The sequence below is a fragment of the Hyaena hyaena genome, unplaced genomic scaffold, assembly GCF_003009895.1.
Source record: "Hyaena hyaena isolate Hyena2069 unplaced genomic scaffold, ASM300989v1 scaffold_1330, whole genome shotgun sequence".
Taxonomy (NCBI): domain Eukaryota; kingdom Metazoa; phylum Chordata; class Mammalia; order Carnivora; family Hyaenidae; genus Hyaena; species Hyaena hyaena.
The window spans coordinates 200,002-219,864 of record NW_024081959.1 but is presented as its reverse complement, the minus strand read 5'-3'; the positions used below and the strand labels follow the sequence as shown (position 1 = coordinate 219,864).

Below are 19,863 nucleotides of genomic sequence, written 5' to 3'. Positions count from 1 at the left end.
TTGCAAACATATTAGCCTTCAGAGGGGCTCGTTTTGACTTCAAAGTAACAGTTTGAGATTAAGAGAAGAGAGAACCCAGGTTTTCCAGAGCAACGCATATGGATGAAGCTAGCATGGAATTTGTCCTACAACTGACAGTTATAAAAGTGGGTGGACCAAAGCTATTGTATCAATAGAAAAGCCAGAAAACAGGGAAATTGGGATATTATAGAAAACTTAAATCATATTCTCATTTATGAAGATTTTTTTAATCCTTTGGTTTAATAGTATCACATTGTCAATGTAACAGACACAGACATTGCCTCAAATAAATTGCATATAACTTACAGTGGAAAATGCTATTTATATGGTCAGAAGTCTAAAAATAAAAGGAAAAACAAACTTTCTTTGTGGACATCATGTTATTGACCATGTTGCAAACACCTTGGCATATTAATGTGGTAATTTGACAACGTACATTTTTCTTTAAGTGAATCAGTTAACTAATGATGTGAAAAACTAACATTTTTCTTGGTATAACCATGAAGAAAGTATTCAATAAATGGTTATAATAATTGCCCTTTAGATATGTTATTCATTTTAATTTATCCCAAGTTTAGCAAACTATCACTAATCCTGTCTTATGTTTGCACTGTTTAACCATAAAATATTATGCAGCTCTCTTCCTTGGAGTTACTGTAAAGCATTCTTAAAGTTCTCTGGAAGAGTCTCTGGTGGCTTTTACTAGCTCTGTTTTGTTTATTTATTTTATTTTTTTTTCCTTTGGAGAACCTCCAGCTAACAGCTGACTGCATAACCTTCTATACTGGCTTTGGGTATTCTGAAGGAAATCAATATTGTAAAGGTTACATTACTTGGCCCTCATTTTAGCATTACTGAAAGCAAAGAACAGAACAGAGAAATAGGGTTTAAGATGAAGTTCTCCCCACCAAACATCTTGCAGGAAAAAGCTTTGTTCAGTCTCAAAATTCACATATATAAGTGGTATAGGCAGCAGAAAAGCCTAAAATTTGTAGATCCAAAGCCATTTTTATATTCCTCCCATCAGCCTTGCCTCAGCATTTGAACTGAACAAATTCATGTTATTAACGATGCAAATGATTATGAAATTAAATGGAATTAGCTAATAAAAACTAAATTATTAATTTGGGAGTTATGAGTAGTCACCATGGAAGGCAGAAAAGATGAGGCTAAAAAGAGAAAGAAAAGAGAAATTCTACTTTTGAATGAATGTGATTGATTTAAATAGTGGTGTCCACCTTTATGAGTCTTCATTTTCTGAATTTTTGAAATTCTCTCAAGTGTAAACTTAAGTACATACCGTTGTAAATGGTGAAATGGTGCGTAACAATTACCTAGAGTTATAACCTTTTCCTTCTCAAGAAAAGCCATCTTGCCCAGGAGAGTTTAAAAGCACTAGAATTTCATCTTTAGTCTATTGTGTTGTGACTGTGTCACAGAAGCTAGAACATCAGTTACAATCAGACATTGCATTTTAGAGCAGCCCGTGACTACCCTACTATACCCCTTGCTTTCATGATGACATTGCTATGTCCCTAGAACAGCTCACGTTTCTATATTATTTTACATTGCAGATTACTTTTAGCTCATAATTCACTAAGAGGAACTAACTACTTCTAAGAGAAATGAAAAACTCAAGGCACCAATCAACAGCTCTTTCCATCCACTGGTGTTTGCATACTTCTAATTCAGTGGTCAAGGCTGACTGATCTAGAACTTAGACAATCCTCTAGTTAGGCTTGCCCCATGCTAGCCAATGCTCAGGGTTCAGATGACTTCTTGATTGCATTTATCATTAAGCAAACTGCTTCCAGTTATTTTATTTGTTTTTATCTCCTCATTAACCACAAATCTCCAAGATTAGAGGCACAATGCCTTATTACACATTATATCACTGGAACGTCCCCTCTCCCAAAAGGGAATTTGCCATTGTTCAAATGCATCCTTGGGGCTCCATAACATTAAATGTCTAACAAAAAACTCCAAGGTTCTATTATGTTCATGATATACTCCTAAGAAAACAAAAAGGGGGAGATGAATATTACTTAGTCATTCTTCAGATGTTACTCTCATTTTCTAAATATATTCAGAAAAAAATATTCTTTGCAGTTAAAAAAAGATATACTGCATTAAAACATCTTAAATCAGTGTAAGAAATTATTTGTGTATATTAATCAGCCAGACTGAGAATTGAATGTTAGATTTAAATAGACTCATTTAGCTAGAATATTAATATAATTACAACGAGAATAATAAATTATCTGTTATCTTTAATGACAGGGAAGTGTGGTATTATAGTTAATCAAATATTTGGATTAATGCTATTGTGCATATCATGTTTTTTAATCCAAATACAGCACATTAAATGTGTTGTTAAAATCATGCTGAAAAGAATTTAATAGATAATGAGTCAGATAGCATCAGGTATTCACATTATCATCATTCTAAATAAATGCCAAAATTCTTGTTAATAGAATTCTGATAACTATCATAGTGGATGAAAGAGAAGTGAAGGAAATACCTACATGTTTCAGTGCTAAGCATTACAACTTCAAATCCATGGTTGTATCAGCCACTTTCTTAAGAAATCCATGGAAAGTCATTTATTCACTCACTCATCAAATATTTATTGAACATCAATAACGGACCAGTGTGCTGGGTAAGAGCTATAAATATAATCGGGGACAAGACACAGTCACAATCCTCAGGAGGCAAGAAATCTAATGGGCAATTTAATCAGGTAAACATATTACCTATCATACAGAGGGCCCCTCTCACACCCCTGCAGTGTCATAGAAAGACTCATGGAGCCAGTAAGAGGGAAAGTTGAAGAGTATTCAGGAAGCCTTGGCAGCAAGGGCAATGGACCAGAACAGAGAAAGTATATTCAGAGAATAAAAAGTTTTAGTTAATATATTTCATATCAACAAAAGGCTGATGTCATAAATTGCAAAATTATTTAATTATGTTCATCTTAAAATATGACATAATTATAAAAAATTAGCTGAATTGCCCTAGATCAATATCATACTATTGATATAGAAGAAATCATTGTTTGCTTTAGACCTTGTCATATCATATAAAATATATTCTATAGTTTTTTACAGCAAAAAGAGGTGCATTTTATAACTTTTGTTAGTTCTACTCTCATGGTAGAGATGGAGAAGGAGATGGCTCTATCTCCTGATTTCAGACTATACTTCTTTAATTAGCATTTTAAAGTGACTACACTGGAATGAGAAATTTAGCAAAGGCATTCCAGCAAAATTTAAAGTATTCATTCCTAAATTAGTCTGAGTACAAATAAGAGGCTGTGGGTAAAACTTCTTATTAGTTTGAAGAACAGTTATTAGAATGTGGGCTACATTGCCCATAAATATTACTTGATCTACTTCATTCCATCATTTATTTATTATATATAAGTAATACACATATAGATTTTTAAAATATATTTTTAATGTTTTTAATTATATATATATATCTTGTGGGGTTTTGGGTTTTTTATTTTTGTTTGTTTGTTTTTAACAAATATTCTGTAGTTGCTTCGTGCCAGGTAGTTTTCTAATCAATAGTCACCATAGCGTACTGAGCAACACAGCCCACATCCCTTCCTTTATGGAACTTACACCATATTGGATTATTAGCTTTTTACTCTAAGCCTCAATCTAAAGCTATCTGAAGTGATAAAATATGTGCAGTTTAGGTTAACCCATCAGTTGTAGAGGCTGCATGTAAGATTATAGGGAGATGTTATTCCAAACAGAATGAAGAGTTGGTCTGTGAAATAGAGTTTGAATGCATATTTTGTTTGCTTTTGGTCATGGAAGTTCAATCTTCAACATACATTTACATTTGGGAATTAATTGTCAACAATGAATTATAAGGCAGTTTCATTAAAAAATGAGGATTCTTAAATTTTTCTTAACATTGGAAAGTGACCATACAATGCCCCTGTGATCTCATGGAACCTCTGGGCTATTACCAATTAGGATTTGCACCTCTATTTATCTAGTAGGACACCTACTTTGAAGTAGAGCCTCACACTAAAATATTGATTTGATATTCTATCATTTATTTTTTTAAAGGGCAATGTTTTAGAGAAGTTTTAGGTTCACAGAAAAATTGAGAGGAAGATACAGGTATTTCCCATATACTTCCTTCCTCTACACATAGCGTCTCCCATTAACAACTTTATGATTCTCCCTCTCAGAGAGGTACATTTATTACAACTGATAAACCTATGCTGACAGGGGCGCCTGGCTGGCTTAGTCGGTTAAGCATCCGACTTTCGCTTAGGTCATGATCCCGTGGTTTGTGGGTTCGAGCCCCGCGTCGGGCTCTGTGCTGACTGCCAGCTCAGAGCCTGGAGCCTGTTTCAGTCTGTGACTCCCTCTCTCTCTGACCCTCCCCTGCTCACGCTGTCTCTCTCTCTCTCTCCTAGAAATAAATAAAACATTAAAAAAAAATTAAAAAAAAAAACAAACCTATGCTGACATATCTTAATCACCCAATTCTGTGGTTTATGTTACCATTGACTCTTGGTATTGTGTATTCCATGGGTTTGGACAAATATGTAATGACATGTATTCATCATTATAGTATCACAATGAGTATTTTAACAGCCCTAAAAATCTGGTCTCCACCCATCTTCCACCCTTCTTCAGCTCTCCAGTTCCTTCCAACCATGGATCTTTTTTACTGTCTCCATAATTTTGCCTTTACCTGAATGTCATATAGTTGGAATCCTACCATTTTTTAGGTTTGGCTTCTTTTATTTGGTAACATGTATTTAAGGTTCTTCTCTGTCTCCTCATGGCTTGATAACTCACTTCTTTTAAGCACTGTAGTACATTATCTATATGTACTACATTTTATTTATCCAATAACCTACCAAAGGACATCTCAGTTGCTTCCAAGTTTTGGCAAATATGAATAAAGCTGCTATAAACATGCATGTGAAGGTTTTTGTGTGGACATAAGTTTTTAACTCCTTTGGGTAAATTCCAAGATGTGCAACTGGTGGATCGTATGGTAAGGGTATTTTTAGTTTTATAAGAGACTGCCAGATTGTCTTCCAAAGTGTCTGTACCATTTTGCATTCCCACCAGCAGTGAACAGGAGTTTCTATTGTTCAGCATACTCACCAGCATTGGGTGTCATCAGTGTCCCAGATTTTGACCATTATAATGGATATGTAGTATATCTCCTTGTTGTTTTAATTTTCATTTCCCTGATTATCTATGATGTGGAACACATCTTCATATTTTTTTGTCATTTGCATACCTTCTTTGATGAAATATCTGTTAATGCCTTTGGGTCATTTAAAAAAATTTTTTTTTATTATTGTTGAGTTTTAAGAATTATTTGTATATTTTGGTAATAATCCTTGATAAGATACATCTTTTTCAAGCATTTTTTTTTTTTTTTTACCAGTCTGTCACTTGTCTTCTCATTCTTAGGCATTGTTTTTGGTATAATAAAAGTATTTCAATTGGTTGGTTGGGTTTTGTTTTATTTTGTTTCATAATGAGATTCAGTTTATCAGTGTTTTGTTTTCATGGATCATGCCTTTGGTGTTGTAACTAAAAGGTGAACATCATACCAAAGGTCATCTAGGTTTTCTCATGTTATTTCCTGTGAGTTGTCTAGTCTTTATTTTTACATTTAGGCCAATAACCCATTTTTAGTTAATTTTTGTGAAAGGTGTAAGATCTACATCTAAGTTCATTCTTTTGCACGTGGATGTCCAGCACTATATGTTGAAAATATCAGATTTCCCCCATTGTATAGCCTTTGTTCATTTGTCAAAAATCAGTTGCCTCCATTTGTGTAGGTATCTTTCTGAGCTCTCTATTTTTGTTCCGTTGGTCTCTTTTTCTATACTTTTACTATAACCACACTTTAATTGATTTCTATAACTTTATTGTAAATCTTGAAGTCAAGTGGTGTCAGTCTTCCAACTGTGTTCTCCTTTAATATTGAGTTGGTTATTCTGGGTCTTTTGCTGTTGCATGTAAATCTTAGAATCATTTTGTAGATATCCACAAAATAGCTTCCTTAGATTTTATTAGGATTATATTAAATCTATAAAATTGAGAAAAATTGACATGTTGACAATATTGAGTCTCCTGTCCATGAACATGGATTATCTCTCCATTTATTTAGGTAGGGTTTTTTTTTTTTCTTTGAATTCATTAATCAAGAGCTTTCCTCATAAGGATTTTTTATATTTTTAAAAAAATTATACCTAAGTATTTCATTTTGTGGAGTGCTAATTTAATTTTTTAATGTTTATTTAGTTTTGAGAGAGAGGGAGGGAGAGACAAAGTGTGAGTGGGGGATGAGCAGAGACAGAGGGAGACACAGAACCTGAAGCACGCTCCAGGCTCTGAACTGTCAGCACAGAGCCTAATGCGGGGTTCAAACTCATGAACTGTGATATTATGACCTGAGCTGAATTCAGTAGTTTCACTCAGTATCCATCCCAAGCGCTATTGGGGAATGCTAATTTAAATAGTATTGTGTTTTTTATTTCATACTCCATTTGTTCATTGCTGGTATTTGGGAAACTGTTGACTTTGTGTGTTAGCGTGTAGCCTATAATCTTGCTATAAATGTTTATTATTTCCAGGACCTTTTTCATCAATTCTTTTGGATTTTCTACATAAATAATCACATGTTAGCTGTGAACAAAGACAGTTTTATTTGTTTCCTTTCCAATCAGTTTACCTTCTATTTACTTTTCTTGTCTTACTGCAATAGCTTGTACTTCTAGGACACTGTTGAAAAAAAATGGTGATAGAATAAATTCTTGACTTGTTTCTGATCTCTGTAGGAAAGCTTTGAGTTTGTCACCATTTGGTATGATGTTAGCTGTATGTTTTTGTAGGTATGCATTATCAAGTTGAGGAATTTCTCCTCTATTCCTAGTCTGCTGAGACTTTTTAATCATGAATGGGTGTTGGATTTTGTCAATGCTTTTTCTGCATCCATTGATAAGATCATGTCATTTGTCTTTTTAGTTCACTCATATGAAAGATTACATTAATTGATTTTTGAATTTTTAATCAGCCAGGCATACATGGGATATATCTAATTTAGTCAAAGTGTATAATTCTTTTTACATACTGTTGGATTTTTTTTCTAATATTTTTTTTACAAGTTTTCCATCTATTTCATGAGAGATATTTGTATGTAGTTTTCTTTTCTTATAATGTCTTAGTCAGATTTTGGCACTAGAATGAGGACCACATTATAGAATCAGGAAATATTCTTTCTGCTTCTATCCTCTGAAAGAGATTGTGCAGAGGGTTAGTATAATTTCTTCCTTAACTGATAGAACAGCAGTGAATCTATCTGGCTCTGCTGGATTCTGTTTTGAAAAGTTATTGTAGATTCAGTTTCTTTAATAGATATAGGCCTATTTTATTGTGTCTTCTATTTGTGTAAGTTTGTGCCATGTGCAGCTATGTTTTTCAAGGAATTAGTCCATTTCATTTAGGTTATCAAATTTGTGAACATAGAGTAGTTCATACCATTCTTTTATTAATATTTTGATGCTGATAGACTCTGTAGTGATGTCTCGTCTTTCATTTCTGATATTAGTAATTTGTGTCCTCTCTTTCTTAGATAATCTGGCTAGAGGTATATCAATTTTATTGATCTTTATAAAGAATCAGCTTTTATATTCATTTACTTTCTTTATTGATTTCTTGTTTTCAAATTAACTGATTTCTGCTCTAAATATTATTATTTTCTCCTGCTTAGTTTGGATTCAATTTGTTCTTCTATTTCAATTTTCTAAAGGTTGAAACATAGATAATTTATTTGATATTGTTATTCTCTTCTAATATGTAGATTCAATGCTAAAAATTTCCCTCTAAACATAGTTTCACTGAATTAGCTTGTTTTGAAGTCATACATATTTCATATATTCCACATTCTACCTTTTTTAATGAAAACATAATCTAGTATAATTAATACAGCATTCTCATTTTGTTTCTTTAGGTGTTACAAGCATACTTTATGCTACATGACCCTAAGGATATAAACACCTCAGGTAAGAAACAAAATACTTAATTAATATATTTCTAAGTAAATGATTATGATTAGAGATATAACTTGGGAGCCACAAGAATTTTTTTAGATTACCAGAAATATTCTTAACTTTTAAAAAATTACCCATGTGGGCGCCTGTGTGGCTCGGTCAGTTAAGCATGTGACTTCAGCTCAGGTCATGATCTTGTAGTTCATGAGTTCAAGTCCTGAGTCAGGCTCTCTGCTGACAGCTCAGAGCCTAGAGTCTGTTTCAGATTTTGTGTCTCCCTCTCTCTGTCCCTCTCCTGCTCATATTCTCTCTCTCTCTATCTGTCTCTCTCTCTCTCTTTGTCAAAAATAAAATTTAAAAAATTTCCTGTTGTTCAAATACTGTTTCTAAACTATCACTCATGTCCAAGAAATGATAAAATCAGTTGTCCAACAAGTTAATAAAATTCGAAGAAACATTTGCTGCATAATATGAAGCTCTGACTCAAAACAGTGTTCACAGAACATTTTGGTGTATTCTGTAGATCCAAATTTCTTGGTGTTATGGAATTTATGTCAGTGGAAGGGAATAATACAATAATCATGTTGAAAATTTTGAAAATGGACTTTCTGTCAGAGTGTATTTGGGAAGAAGTCTTTTTTTTAGAGAAGATCTGGTTCTGGCAAATGTTTTAAAGCTAAAACATGTTTGTTTTCCCTTCAGTATTGATAATTTTCCTAGGTACATGATCTTATATTGACAGATATTTTCACTTGTCACTTTAATTTTATCAATGTAATACTTTATCTGCTATTGAACAAAGTGCTATCAGTCTAATACTCATTTCTTTGTATGTAATTTATTTTTTTTATTTGGCTACTTCTAGACTTTGTCTTTGCCTTTGATATTCCTTAGATATAATTTTCTTTATTCTGCTTGAATATGATGTCCTTCATGAAATGGAGCATTTCTATTTTTCATCAGTATTAGAAAATTCTTACTAAATTTTTAAAATATAGCCTTCCCATTGTTTTCTTTATTCTTTTATTGAGCTTAATTATATGCATGGTACACCTTACATTTCTGAGTATGCATCTTATTTCAATTTCATATTTTTCTTTCTTTGGGCTGTGTCATAACTTAAGACCAATCCACTATGTGTTTCTACATCGGTTTTTAATATGGTTTTTAAAATATTCTCTAAGATTCTATTTTGTTTTGTTTTCGTTGTGATTCTAGTACTTTTAGTTACTAGAAGGTGCAATTTGTTTATTTCTAAACTAATATGCAGTAATATTCTGAGTTTTGTTGTATCTTTTTCTTGCTCATTTAAAAATGTCATGTGTGGGATGCCTGGGTGGCTCAGTTGGTTAAGTGTCTGACTTCGGCTCAGGTCATGATCTCACGGTTCATGGGTTTGAGATCCCCATGCCGGGCTATGTGCTGACAGCTAGCTCAGAGCCTGGAGCCTGCTTTGGATTCTGTGTCTCCTCTCTCTGACCCTCTCCTGTTCATGCTGTCTCTCTCTCTCTCTCAGAAATAAATAAAACATTTAAAAATTTTTTTAATAAATAAAAAATAAAAATGTTATGTGCATTTTTAAAAAACTTTATAATCTGTACTTAATATTTGTAATTTTGAGTTACCAGAGATATAAATTTACTGTATGTGTTTTTGCTAAGCTATGCTTATGGTGGATAGTCTTCTCATGGCATTTGTTACTTTGGTTTTATTGTAAACTCACATTTATTAGCACTCAATCTATATAAATTGTGAGATGTCTATGTTGAGAAATGACTTTCTATAAGGACTCAAGACAAGAATCCTAGTCTCTGGATTCATTCATCTCTATACATTTTGTTTCAGGTATTGTTAAGAAATTAGAAGAGCTATTGTTTCCATATTCAATACCATTGTAGTTTTAGCTTCTGTCATATTCATTCTGTTTCATTATTTATGGTTTACTTCCCTATGTCCAAAGAGTTTAAGAATATTTTAAAATATGTTTGCTATAATTTATCTACTATGTATATGTTTTTATTAATTTTTTTCAGAATATCTGTACTACCACACTTCCAGGCTTGGTACTTTGTCATATTGATGATTTTTTCTCAAAATATTTTCTTATTAATTCTTACCTACAATAGCATATAAAACAGAAATACTAAATAGTAAACATGCCCACTTTATACTACCTTGATATTTAACAAAATTATATTTGATTAAATATTAAGAATCAATAGTTAATTTTAAATTAAATGTTAAAATTGATATAATTTTATCATTGATGTTCATATAGAAGTGGTAATATTTTATTCACAGTTTTACAGAAAATAGTTGAATTTTATATATACACATATTATTTTATATATATGAAAAAAGGCAACAAAAATAAGCTCTATCTCATTATAAGTATGCAGAAATTGATTCAGAGAATTAAATCTCCAATGGAATTTGAATACATGTCAAAGTGTTTCTTAAATAAGTACATGGGCCAGTAAGAGTCTAATGTAGTAAGGTATAGCTACGTTGTAGCAATGGACACATTAGTTATTTTATAAATGCTGAGACAAGCTAGAAGGATCTCAACCTGGTCCCAGTTAAATTAATTAAATGAAAGAATCGAAAACCCTCAGAGTGGACACACATTTATAACTTCTCTAAAATACTCTTTAAAGTTTACCTTTTTACAAGGACAGATAATACAAGCTTCTCCAAGCATATATCTGCGCCCATGAAGTAAGGATATATTTAAATTCTTATATGTTTGTCCAATGGAGTTTTTTGAGATTTTTTTCTGTTTCTAAGTGAATATGTTTTAAATTACTTCAAAGCTAGAAGTATATTTTCTATAAGTATTTGCTTATATTCAACTAGCTTTGAATATAAGTATATTCAAAAAAAGTTACATTTTCCTAATATAGCTAGATTCTTCTCTATATTTTTTTCATTAAGTATATTATTTAATATTTTAAGGACAAGTTTACAAAATATTCTTAAATATAATGCAAATGTATTATGAGCAGGAGACATGTGAAGGAATTCTCCCAATTCCTTTCATTTAATGATGGAATATTAAGAATTCTAGACAGAACTTAATGCCAATAAAGTAATACTGTGCTATAAATGTAAAATTAATAAATACACAATGATTAGCATAAGTAATCATATATAGAGAAGTGTTCACATGAATGTATATTCTCATCCTAAACTTAAGTATTGGATCCTAAGTTGAATGAACTCCTAAGTGAGTTATTCATACTTTAATTTTTCTCAAAATGTTCATGGTTCATGGAGTTTATTAACATATACAAAGATTAATAATTAGATACCATGGTAAATTCTCTCAGAACTTGAAATTGTGTCCAAAACTACAATCCACATTAAAAATAATAACTAGAAGCTAGAGACAGACTTATTGAGCAAGATGGTTTTGTGCTCTACAGAACAGTAGTGAGCCTGTCACCTAGTCAACACAGACCTGTAGCATTCCCCAAAAATCATGAGGGGAAAAAAAGATGGTTTTCCATACTTCCAAAATCCTCCAAAGAAACATTACTGGGAATATTTATCTGAGTTTTGGATTGATGTGATTTACATGTCCTTTCCTCTCAAATTATCTGTCATATCCTAAAATTTCTTTCTTTTTTCTAAGCATATGAGTTCTTCTGATAAAAATGTCCTCAATCATGAAGACTTAAATTCCCAATTTTGCCAGGTCTTTGAAAACTAATTTTTGAAGAGCCAATAAAATTGAATGTGAAATATTTCTAATATCAATATGTAACATTTATCATTTTTATTAAAAGATATTGTTATCAATTTATTTTTACCACTAGAAGACTTCCTTTTATTTTTTAATTACTCAATTCTTCAAGTTATATATATTGGGCACATTTTCTTCTATAATTTCAATAAATGCATTTCTGTCTACAAATTACAATTTTCTTTGAGTTTCAATATTGTTATCTTAGTTTCTCATGCACATGTATGTGGCATATATAAAAGGAGAGATGATTCATGTGTGTCATTAAATCTTTGTAAAGAATTAAAAAAAATTCCCTACTAATATTATAAACTAAATGTTATTTTAATTGAAATGTAGTTACATCATTTTTGTCACATTATGTTATACAAAATAATTATTCAATATTTGTGTATTTTATGAAATGATTGCCCCAGGAAATATTTTTAACATTCATCATCATACATACTTAGAATTTTTTTTGATAAGAACTTTTAAGATCTACTCTCTTAGCAACTTTCAGATAGGCAAGATGGTATTATTAACTACACTTGCCATGCTGTACATTACATTCTCATGATATTTATTTTATAACTTAAAGTTTGTATCTTTTGACTCCCATTACCTATTTTGCCTACCCCACACTCTCACCATCAATCTGCTATGCTCTGTATCTATGAAATTGACTTTTTATTCTTTCTTTTCTTCTTTTTTTCTATAGATTCCACATATAAGTGAAGCCACTATTTCACTTAACATAATGTCACAAAAATAAACGCATCTATCAGAAATAGCAAAATGTCATTCTTTTTTATGACTGAATAATATTCTTGTGTGTGTGTGTGTGTGTGTGCTATTTTCCTTATCCATTCATCTCTTGATGGACACTAAGGTTGTTTCCATATCTTGCCTATTGTAAATAATGCTGCAATAAACAAGAGGTTGCATATATCTTTTCAAGTTCATGCCTTTATTTTCTTTGGATAAATACCTAAAGAATTGCTGGATTAGGGATGCCTGGGTGTGGCTCAGTTGGTTAAGCATCCGACTTTGGCTTAGGTTGTAGTCTCACGGTTCATGAGTTTGAGCCCTGCATCGGGCTCTGTGCTGACAGCTAGCTCAGAGCCTGGAGACTGTTTCGGATTCTGTGTCTTCCTCTCTCTCTCTGGCCCTCACCTGCTCACATTGTCTCTCTCTCTCTCTCAGAAATAAATAAAGAAAAATTAGAAAAATTTAAAAAAGATTTAAAAGAATTGCTGGATTATAAGATAGTTCCATTTTTAATCATAGCTATTTTAACAGGTGAGACGATATTTCATTGTGCTTTTGTTATGTGTTTTCCTGATGATTAGTGATGTGAACATCTTTTCACTTATCAATTGCCTGTCTGTATATCTAGGCAAAAATGTCTATTCGGATCCTCTGCCCATTTTTTAATCAGATTTTTTTCTGGCTTCTGAGTCGTAGGAGTCCTTTATATATTTTAGATATTAACCCCTCATCTGGTGTAATTTTGTGACTATTTTCTCCACTTCAGTAGGCTGACTTTTCATTTTGTCGATGGTTTCCTTTACTGTGCACAAGCCTTTTTATTTTTTTACATGTTTATTTATTTATTTTGAAAGAGAGAGATAGAGAGTGAGTGGGGGAGGGACAGTGAGAGAGGGAGAGAGAGAATACCAAGCAGGCTCTGCACCATCAGCACAGAACCCCTCACAGGGCTCAAACCCATGAACCATGAGATCATGATGTGAGCAGTGGGACACTTAACTGACTGAGACACTCAGGTGCTCCTGTGAAGAGGCTTTTTAAAATCTGATACAGTTCTACTTGTTTATTTTTGCTTTTGTTGCCTTTGCTTTTGGTGTCAAATTCAAAAAATCATCATCAAAACTGAAGTTAGAGAACTTACCCCTTGATTTTGTTTAAGAAGTCTATGGTTTGAAGTCTTATGTTTAAGTCTTTAATCCATTTTGAGTTAGTTTTGTCTATGATGTAAGATAGTCATCCAGTTACATTCTTTTGCCTATGGCTATTGAGTTTTCCCAACACTATTTGTTGGAAAGACTGTTCTTTTCCCATTGCATGTTGGCTTCATTGTTGTAAATTAATTGACCATATATATGCATTTATTTCTAGGTTCTCTAATCTGTTCCATTGATCTATGTATCTGTTTTATGACAATAATATATTGTTTTAATTACTATAGCTTTGTAATATAGTTTGAAATCACTGAGTTTGGTGCCTTCAGATTATTCTTCTTTCTCAGGATTGCTTGGGCTATTTGTATGGTTCCACATACATTTTCAGATTGTTCTAATTCTGTGCTTAGTTAGTTTGTTTGTTTTTTGGCATTGTAGTTTTGATAAAAATTGCATTGAATCTCTAGATTACTTTGGGTAGTATGGACTTTTTAACTATTTAATTCTTCTGATAACAAGTACATAATATCTTTCCATTTATTTGTGTCTTCTTCCATTTCTTTCATCAATGTGTTATAGTTTTTGGTATACAGGTTTTCCACCTCCTTGGTTAAATTTATTCTTAGGTATTTTATTCTTTTTGATGCAATTGTAAATGGAGTTTTCAAACCTCTCTTTTTGATAGTTTGTTATTAGTTTGTTATTAGTTTGTTGATATATTATTGATAGTTTGTTATTAGTTTGTTATTAGTGTATAGAAACACAGTAGATTTCTGTATGATGATTTTTATCTTACAAATTTATTGAATTTATTAATTAGTTCTAATGGTTTTTTGGTGGAGTCTATAGATTGTTTTTTTGACACCATATTTGGAGATTAATAGATATTGCCAGTTTAGAAAAGTCATATAAAATGCACAAATATTTTCATAATTTGAATTATTAAATTATCCCAGTGTCAACCTTTTTTCCTAGGGAAATGAAAATGAGACTAGCATACAATCATGATCATATTACTTACAGTTTATAAATTTGAATATAAAATAAACAAAAGAATAGAAACAATACAAAGTGCAAAAATACAAAGTGCCTTATGCTTACAATAACACATACACGCGGAAATTTAGACCTATCAAAATTCACATATAGAACAAATTCCATTGTACTGAACTATATATAGCATATATATGGTTAAGTAATGGTTAAAATCCAAGAGTTTAGAGTATCAAGAAAATAAAACCCCTAATTTCTTAATGCTAAAAATCAAATTAATTAGTCTGAGATCAAATACTTTAGACTTTCTTAGTTAAAATGAAGTCTACATTTCATGATCTTCAAGGTCTTACTATGTTAAGTTCCAGCCAGAGATGTTTGTTTCCCTGACTGGGGAGACTTGAAGTCACTTCAGCAGCAACATCCCAGAGTGCCTTCCCCCTACACTGCCCATATTTATCTCAGGATCTTAGATTTAAATGGATATTTTATATAACACACTTTGCAGGAATTCTTAGGACACCATAGATTATTATAACATAATCCACACTTACAAAATTTAGAAAGCATGTCAACTTTTAAAGAGCTTACACCAGGAAAATGTATGTTTGTATAAGCCCTTTATTTGTGTTAGCTAGCATCATAACAAAAACTACAAGGACTTTAAGAAAATTAGAGAAGACAAATCAAGCTTTCAGTTTTATTGGAATCTAGGCAATCTGGACCAGATGTCCAATGATTCTCAATTTTTCTTCCTTGACCCTGAAGGTGGGTTTTTAAAAACAGAAGTCTATTTTATATTAATGCTGAATTTGAATGCCTTAACTTCCATTAAATAATTATTAAAAGTTAGATTGGAAAGACTTAACAATAGATTTTATGTAACTATTTTGTGAAGTTAAAAAAAAAAAAGAGAACTCAGCTGGTTCTATAATCACAGATTAATTTTGTTGACAATATTTTATTTTAATAAGTTATTTTTCATTGCATTTTAAAACACTTAGATTTTATTTTGTGTGATAAGCTTCTATTTCTTGTTCATGTTTTCAGGTCCATCTTTTTAGTACTTTAATTATTTTAATACACTAATATAGTCAGTAGTTGATCGTTCTAATAAGAAATAGCCCAATATAGTAGTGAAAAGCAGGTATGCCAGAATTTGAATATGTAGCTTTAATTTCATATGTGAAAAGAAGAAATACTCCAAAGTTATTTATTTTAAATTTTTCTCAAATGGAAAATTGGAACACTGCCAATATTTTTGTATTCTTTTGATAATTAAATGTTTGCACATGCTAAGGACTCTGTGACACAGGGCACCGTCATCAAATTATAGCTATTATGTTAATTACATTAAGATTTGGGGGTGTCTATTTTTGTTGTGTGTTCTTTCTGCTTGTTATTATTTATGGTATTTGATTGGTTGGTTGCTTAATTTTGTTTGATTTCTATGGCTTGCGATTTTTTTTCTTTTTCTAGGAGCGGTCTCAGGCAGGGCTTTGCTGGTGGAAATGATCTGCAGTGTAGCCTTGGGAATGTGTCCCTTAAGTAGTGCACGGCATTCCTCTGACATGCACTCTACTGGAGCCACTACATAGCTCTGGCTACTACATAGCCCTCGTTGGTTGCTTGTTTAAATTGTGGCATAAATATGTATGCCAGACCAGCAGTGTTCATGCTGATGATTTTCATGAGCAACTGTATTTTACTTTTTAAAAAAAATATTTTTCAATGTTTATTTTTGACAGAGAGCAAGCACAAGCAGGGGAGGGGCAGAGAGAGAGAGGAGGACAGAGGATCTGAAGGAGACTCTGCACTGACAGCAGAGTGCCCAATATGGAGCTTGAACTCATAAACTGTAAAATCATGACTTGAGCCAAAGTTGGACTCTTAACCCACTGGGCCACCCGGGTGCCCCACAACTGTATTGTTCTATATAAAGCATAGATGAGACAAAGATGGACCTTTTCATTTCTCCTTATGGATGATGTTTTATTCTGTTCCACAATTTCTCAAAAAAGATGGGGTCTTTTTAGAATTTAGACCAGGTTCTCAGCTCTCTATTTTGTGCAGTCCCAAGACGTGGCCTCCTTTCCCCCAGAACTTTAAATATAATACTCTCGGTCACAAGGATTGGTAAATGCCCTCTGGGCAACTGAGTAACAATGCAACATAAATTCTCTAGTTTCATGCTTGCTCTTTATGTCTTAGCCTTTGGATATTTACCTAACTTCTTAAAGTCTTAGCAATATGTTTAAAAGAATTTTTATTTTATCAAGCTTTTCTACATGTGCGTTTGGAGACTTATTTTAGACAAATATACTGCAAGTAGTAAAAAGATGATCTGACTTATCCTTCAGAACAATGTTTCAGACTGGTGTACAAAAGTGATGTGGCAAGAGCAAAGATAAGATGACCAGTGGGGAACCTCTTATCAGTAGTCTTAATGAGAGATGAGGATGACTTGAGCTGGTATTTCATAAGCAATGATTAAATGTGGTCACTGAGGGATACATTTTAGAAATATAACCTATAAGTTTCACTGAAAGATTAGATATGGGTTGAGAAAATAATGAAAATAAAGGTAATTTTTAAGAGTTTGTCCTGAAGAAGAGGTAGATGGAAGTGTAATTCACTTATTCAGGTAAAAATGACAGTATCACCAGTCTCTAACAGTAAGCCTAGAAATACACTACAGTGTCTAAATCGGGTCAACTTTAATGACAACAGGGTGCAATATATAGCATAGAGAGGCAGGTGATTAGATATGGTATCCTCAGTTGATGAAGGTTCCAATAAGTAGGATAATTAAAGTGACCACAGAAGATTTGCAGAGAATTCCGGTAGTCAAATTTAGTTTTAGAGATGCTGAGTTTGAGAGGTTTATGGGACAATCACATGGATATTTCCTTATCACTTTTTTCAAAGTATTGCAACCCCAGGGTAAAATTCTGAGGTAGAGGTAGAGATTTGAAGGCATATTTATATTGATTATCTAAGGTTCTGAGATGTAATAATATGTGACCTCATGAAACAAGTAAATAAAAACAATGCCACAATATCAGTGACATTCCAAGTCTCTCCTCACATTCTGGATTTGTTTTACCTGTCATTTAGCTTTATTTATAACTCCTATGCTTTGTAGTAATGAATTCTATTAATATGCATTTGAATTTTAAACCTTCACTTCAAACACTATTCTCTTGTGGCAAGTAAACTGATTAAAATTAAGACCCAGAAAATTTCTTTATTAATCTGTTGTTTAGGTGCTTACGTTCAATTTCTTGTGTTATGTAACCTTGCTTCCAGGCTGAAATCTGCAAACAACCACAGCACCATAACTGAACTTTGGCCAAAACACAGGAATTTATTTTAATGATCCCCATATTTTCAAATTCTTCACTTGAAGTATAGGGCACTCTCTAGAGAGCAGAATCAATAAACCTTGAAGAATGCATATGGAACATTATCTAAACTGGGAGCTGAAGGGAAGCTAGCAGATGCTAAGGAGCACTGAGGGTGAACTGCAGAAATCTGCCAGGGACAACAGGCATATAAATGAAACATGTATCCACAGGATGGTGGAATGCGAAGAGTGAGAAGAAAGAACAGGGAAACTAGTTACCTGGCAGAACTGGTAAGGGCCCTCTGTAAGTGCATATCCACAGAGATGGTCTAGTCATTCATTCTCTTAACCAAATGATTTCGCTTTCTGGTTTTGTGCTTGGTTCTAGGGGTCCAGAGTTGAATAAGATGTAGAAAGCAATACTGTGTCATTTCTGTACTCACAGTGGCCATTCAGTGGTGCTGTGAGAAGCCCTAGGGAAAACATTCAATGCAAATTGATGGGTTAGGAAAGGCATTCATCCCCTCAGGAGCTTAACCCTTCAAGGAAGTGTTGGAATTTGTGAGAAAATGAAAAAAAAAAAAAAAAAAAAAAAAACCTTCAGAGAGAAAGCTTGTGCAAAGGCCTGAAGGCAAGCACCAAGTGTTCTTGGGCTTTGGGTCCTCCAGTGTGTCTCGTGTAGATCAGAGGAGAGAAGCAGAAAGAGATGAGGCTGGAAGGGTTTTAAAGCGGCTCAAAATATGAATGAGTTTGTGTACTATGCCCAGGAGTGGGCATTTTCATTTGAAGGTGACAGAGGAGAAGAAGAAGAATGATGTGAATAGATAGTAAGGGATATTTCATGGAGGGAGGCAAAATCTATATTGGACTTTACAAAAGGACACTTGTATTTAAAAAGCTATGGTAAAAAGGACATGTCAGGAGAATTTGCCGAGAAACCAACTATTAGGCATTGAAATCCCTGAAGGTCCTTGAAATTCATTCACAGGTACTCAATAGCAAGAAGTTTTTTTCCTAAGAAAATGCATTGCAAATATTATCTATTAAATAAATAGAGTCACAAAGAATAATTAAATATAAATATTGGATGCAATCCTTGGTGAGCTTTTCCAATGCATAGCTATAGCAACAATGTTTAATGAAAATTTAACTCATTAGAAAAGTTATATATCAAAAATTGCTCCCCCAATAACTGCTTGCAAAAGAAATGCCAGGATATGACATGTTTCAATAATTGAGAGGGTTAATGCAGACATCCCCAAAACCTAACGTTACATATTGACAGTTCTTAAACCTGACAATTTTCAGAAACATTTGATATTCTGCCTTTACTACTTAGAAATCTTCTAAGAGCTATTGTTTGCCCATTACCTTTTATTTATTTATTTATTTAAAATTTAACATTTATTTATTTATTTTTGAGAGGCAGAGAGAGACAGAGCATCAGCAGAGGAGGGAGACACAGTATCCGAATCAGGATCCAGGCTCTGAGCTGTCAGCACAAAGCCTAGTGCGGGGCTGGAACCCACAGACGGTGAGATCATGACCTGAGCCAAAGTCGGACATTTAACTGACTGAGTGACCCAGGTGCCCCTGCCCGTTACCTTTTAAATGATTGCATAATAGTTGTAACTATTACAAAGTGGGCTGTAGCAGTGAAATAAGGGCAGAGATATGTTTGTTATTCTCTATGTTCAGTAATAAACAAATTTCCAGTTCTGCCATTAACATTTATATTAATTATCGGACTGAGTTTAAATTAAATATTTCATCGGGATGCCTAAGTAGGTCAGTCAGTTAAGCATCTGAC

At 32.8% G+C, this 19,863-nt stretch overlaps 1 long non-coding RNA gene across 2 annotated transcripts in view; it reads left to right on the top strand.

Annotated features, from left to right (window-relative positions):
• The window catches only part of LOC120225120, a 116,044-nt gene that overhangs the window by 17,338 nt on the left and 78,843 nt on the right, over positions 1-19,863 (top strand). For both annotated transcript variants that reach the window (XR_005526739.1, XR_005526738.1), the window contains exon 2: positions 8,029-8,080. This is a non-coding gene — a long non-coding RNA (uncharacterized LOC120225120). The remainder of the gene's footprint in view (positions 1-8,028; positions 8,081-19,863) is intronic.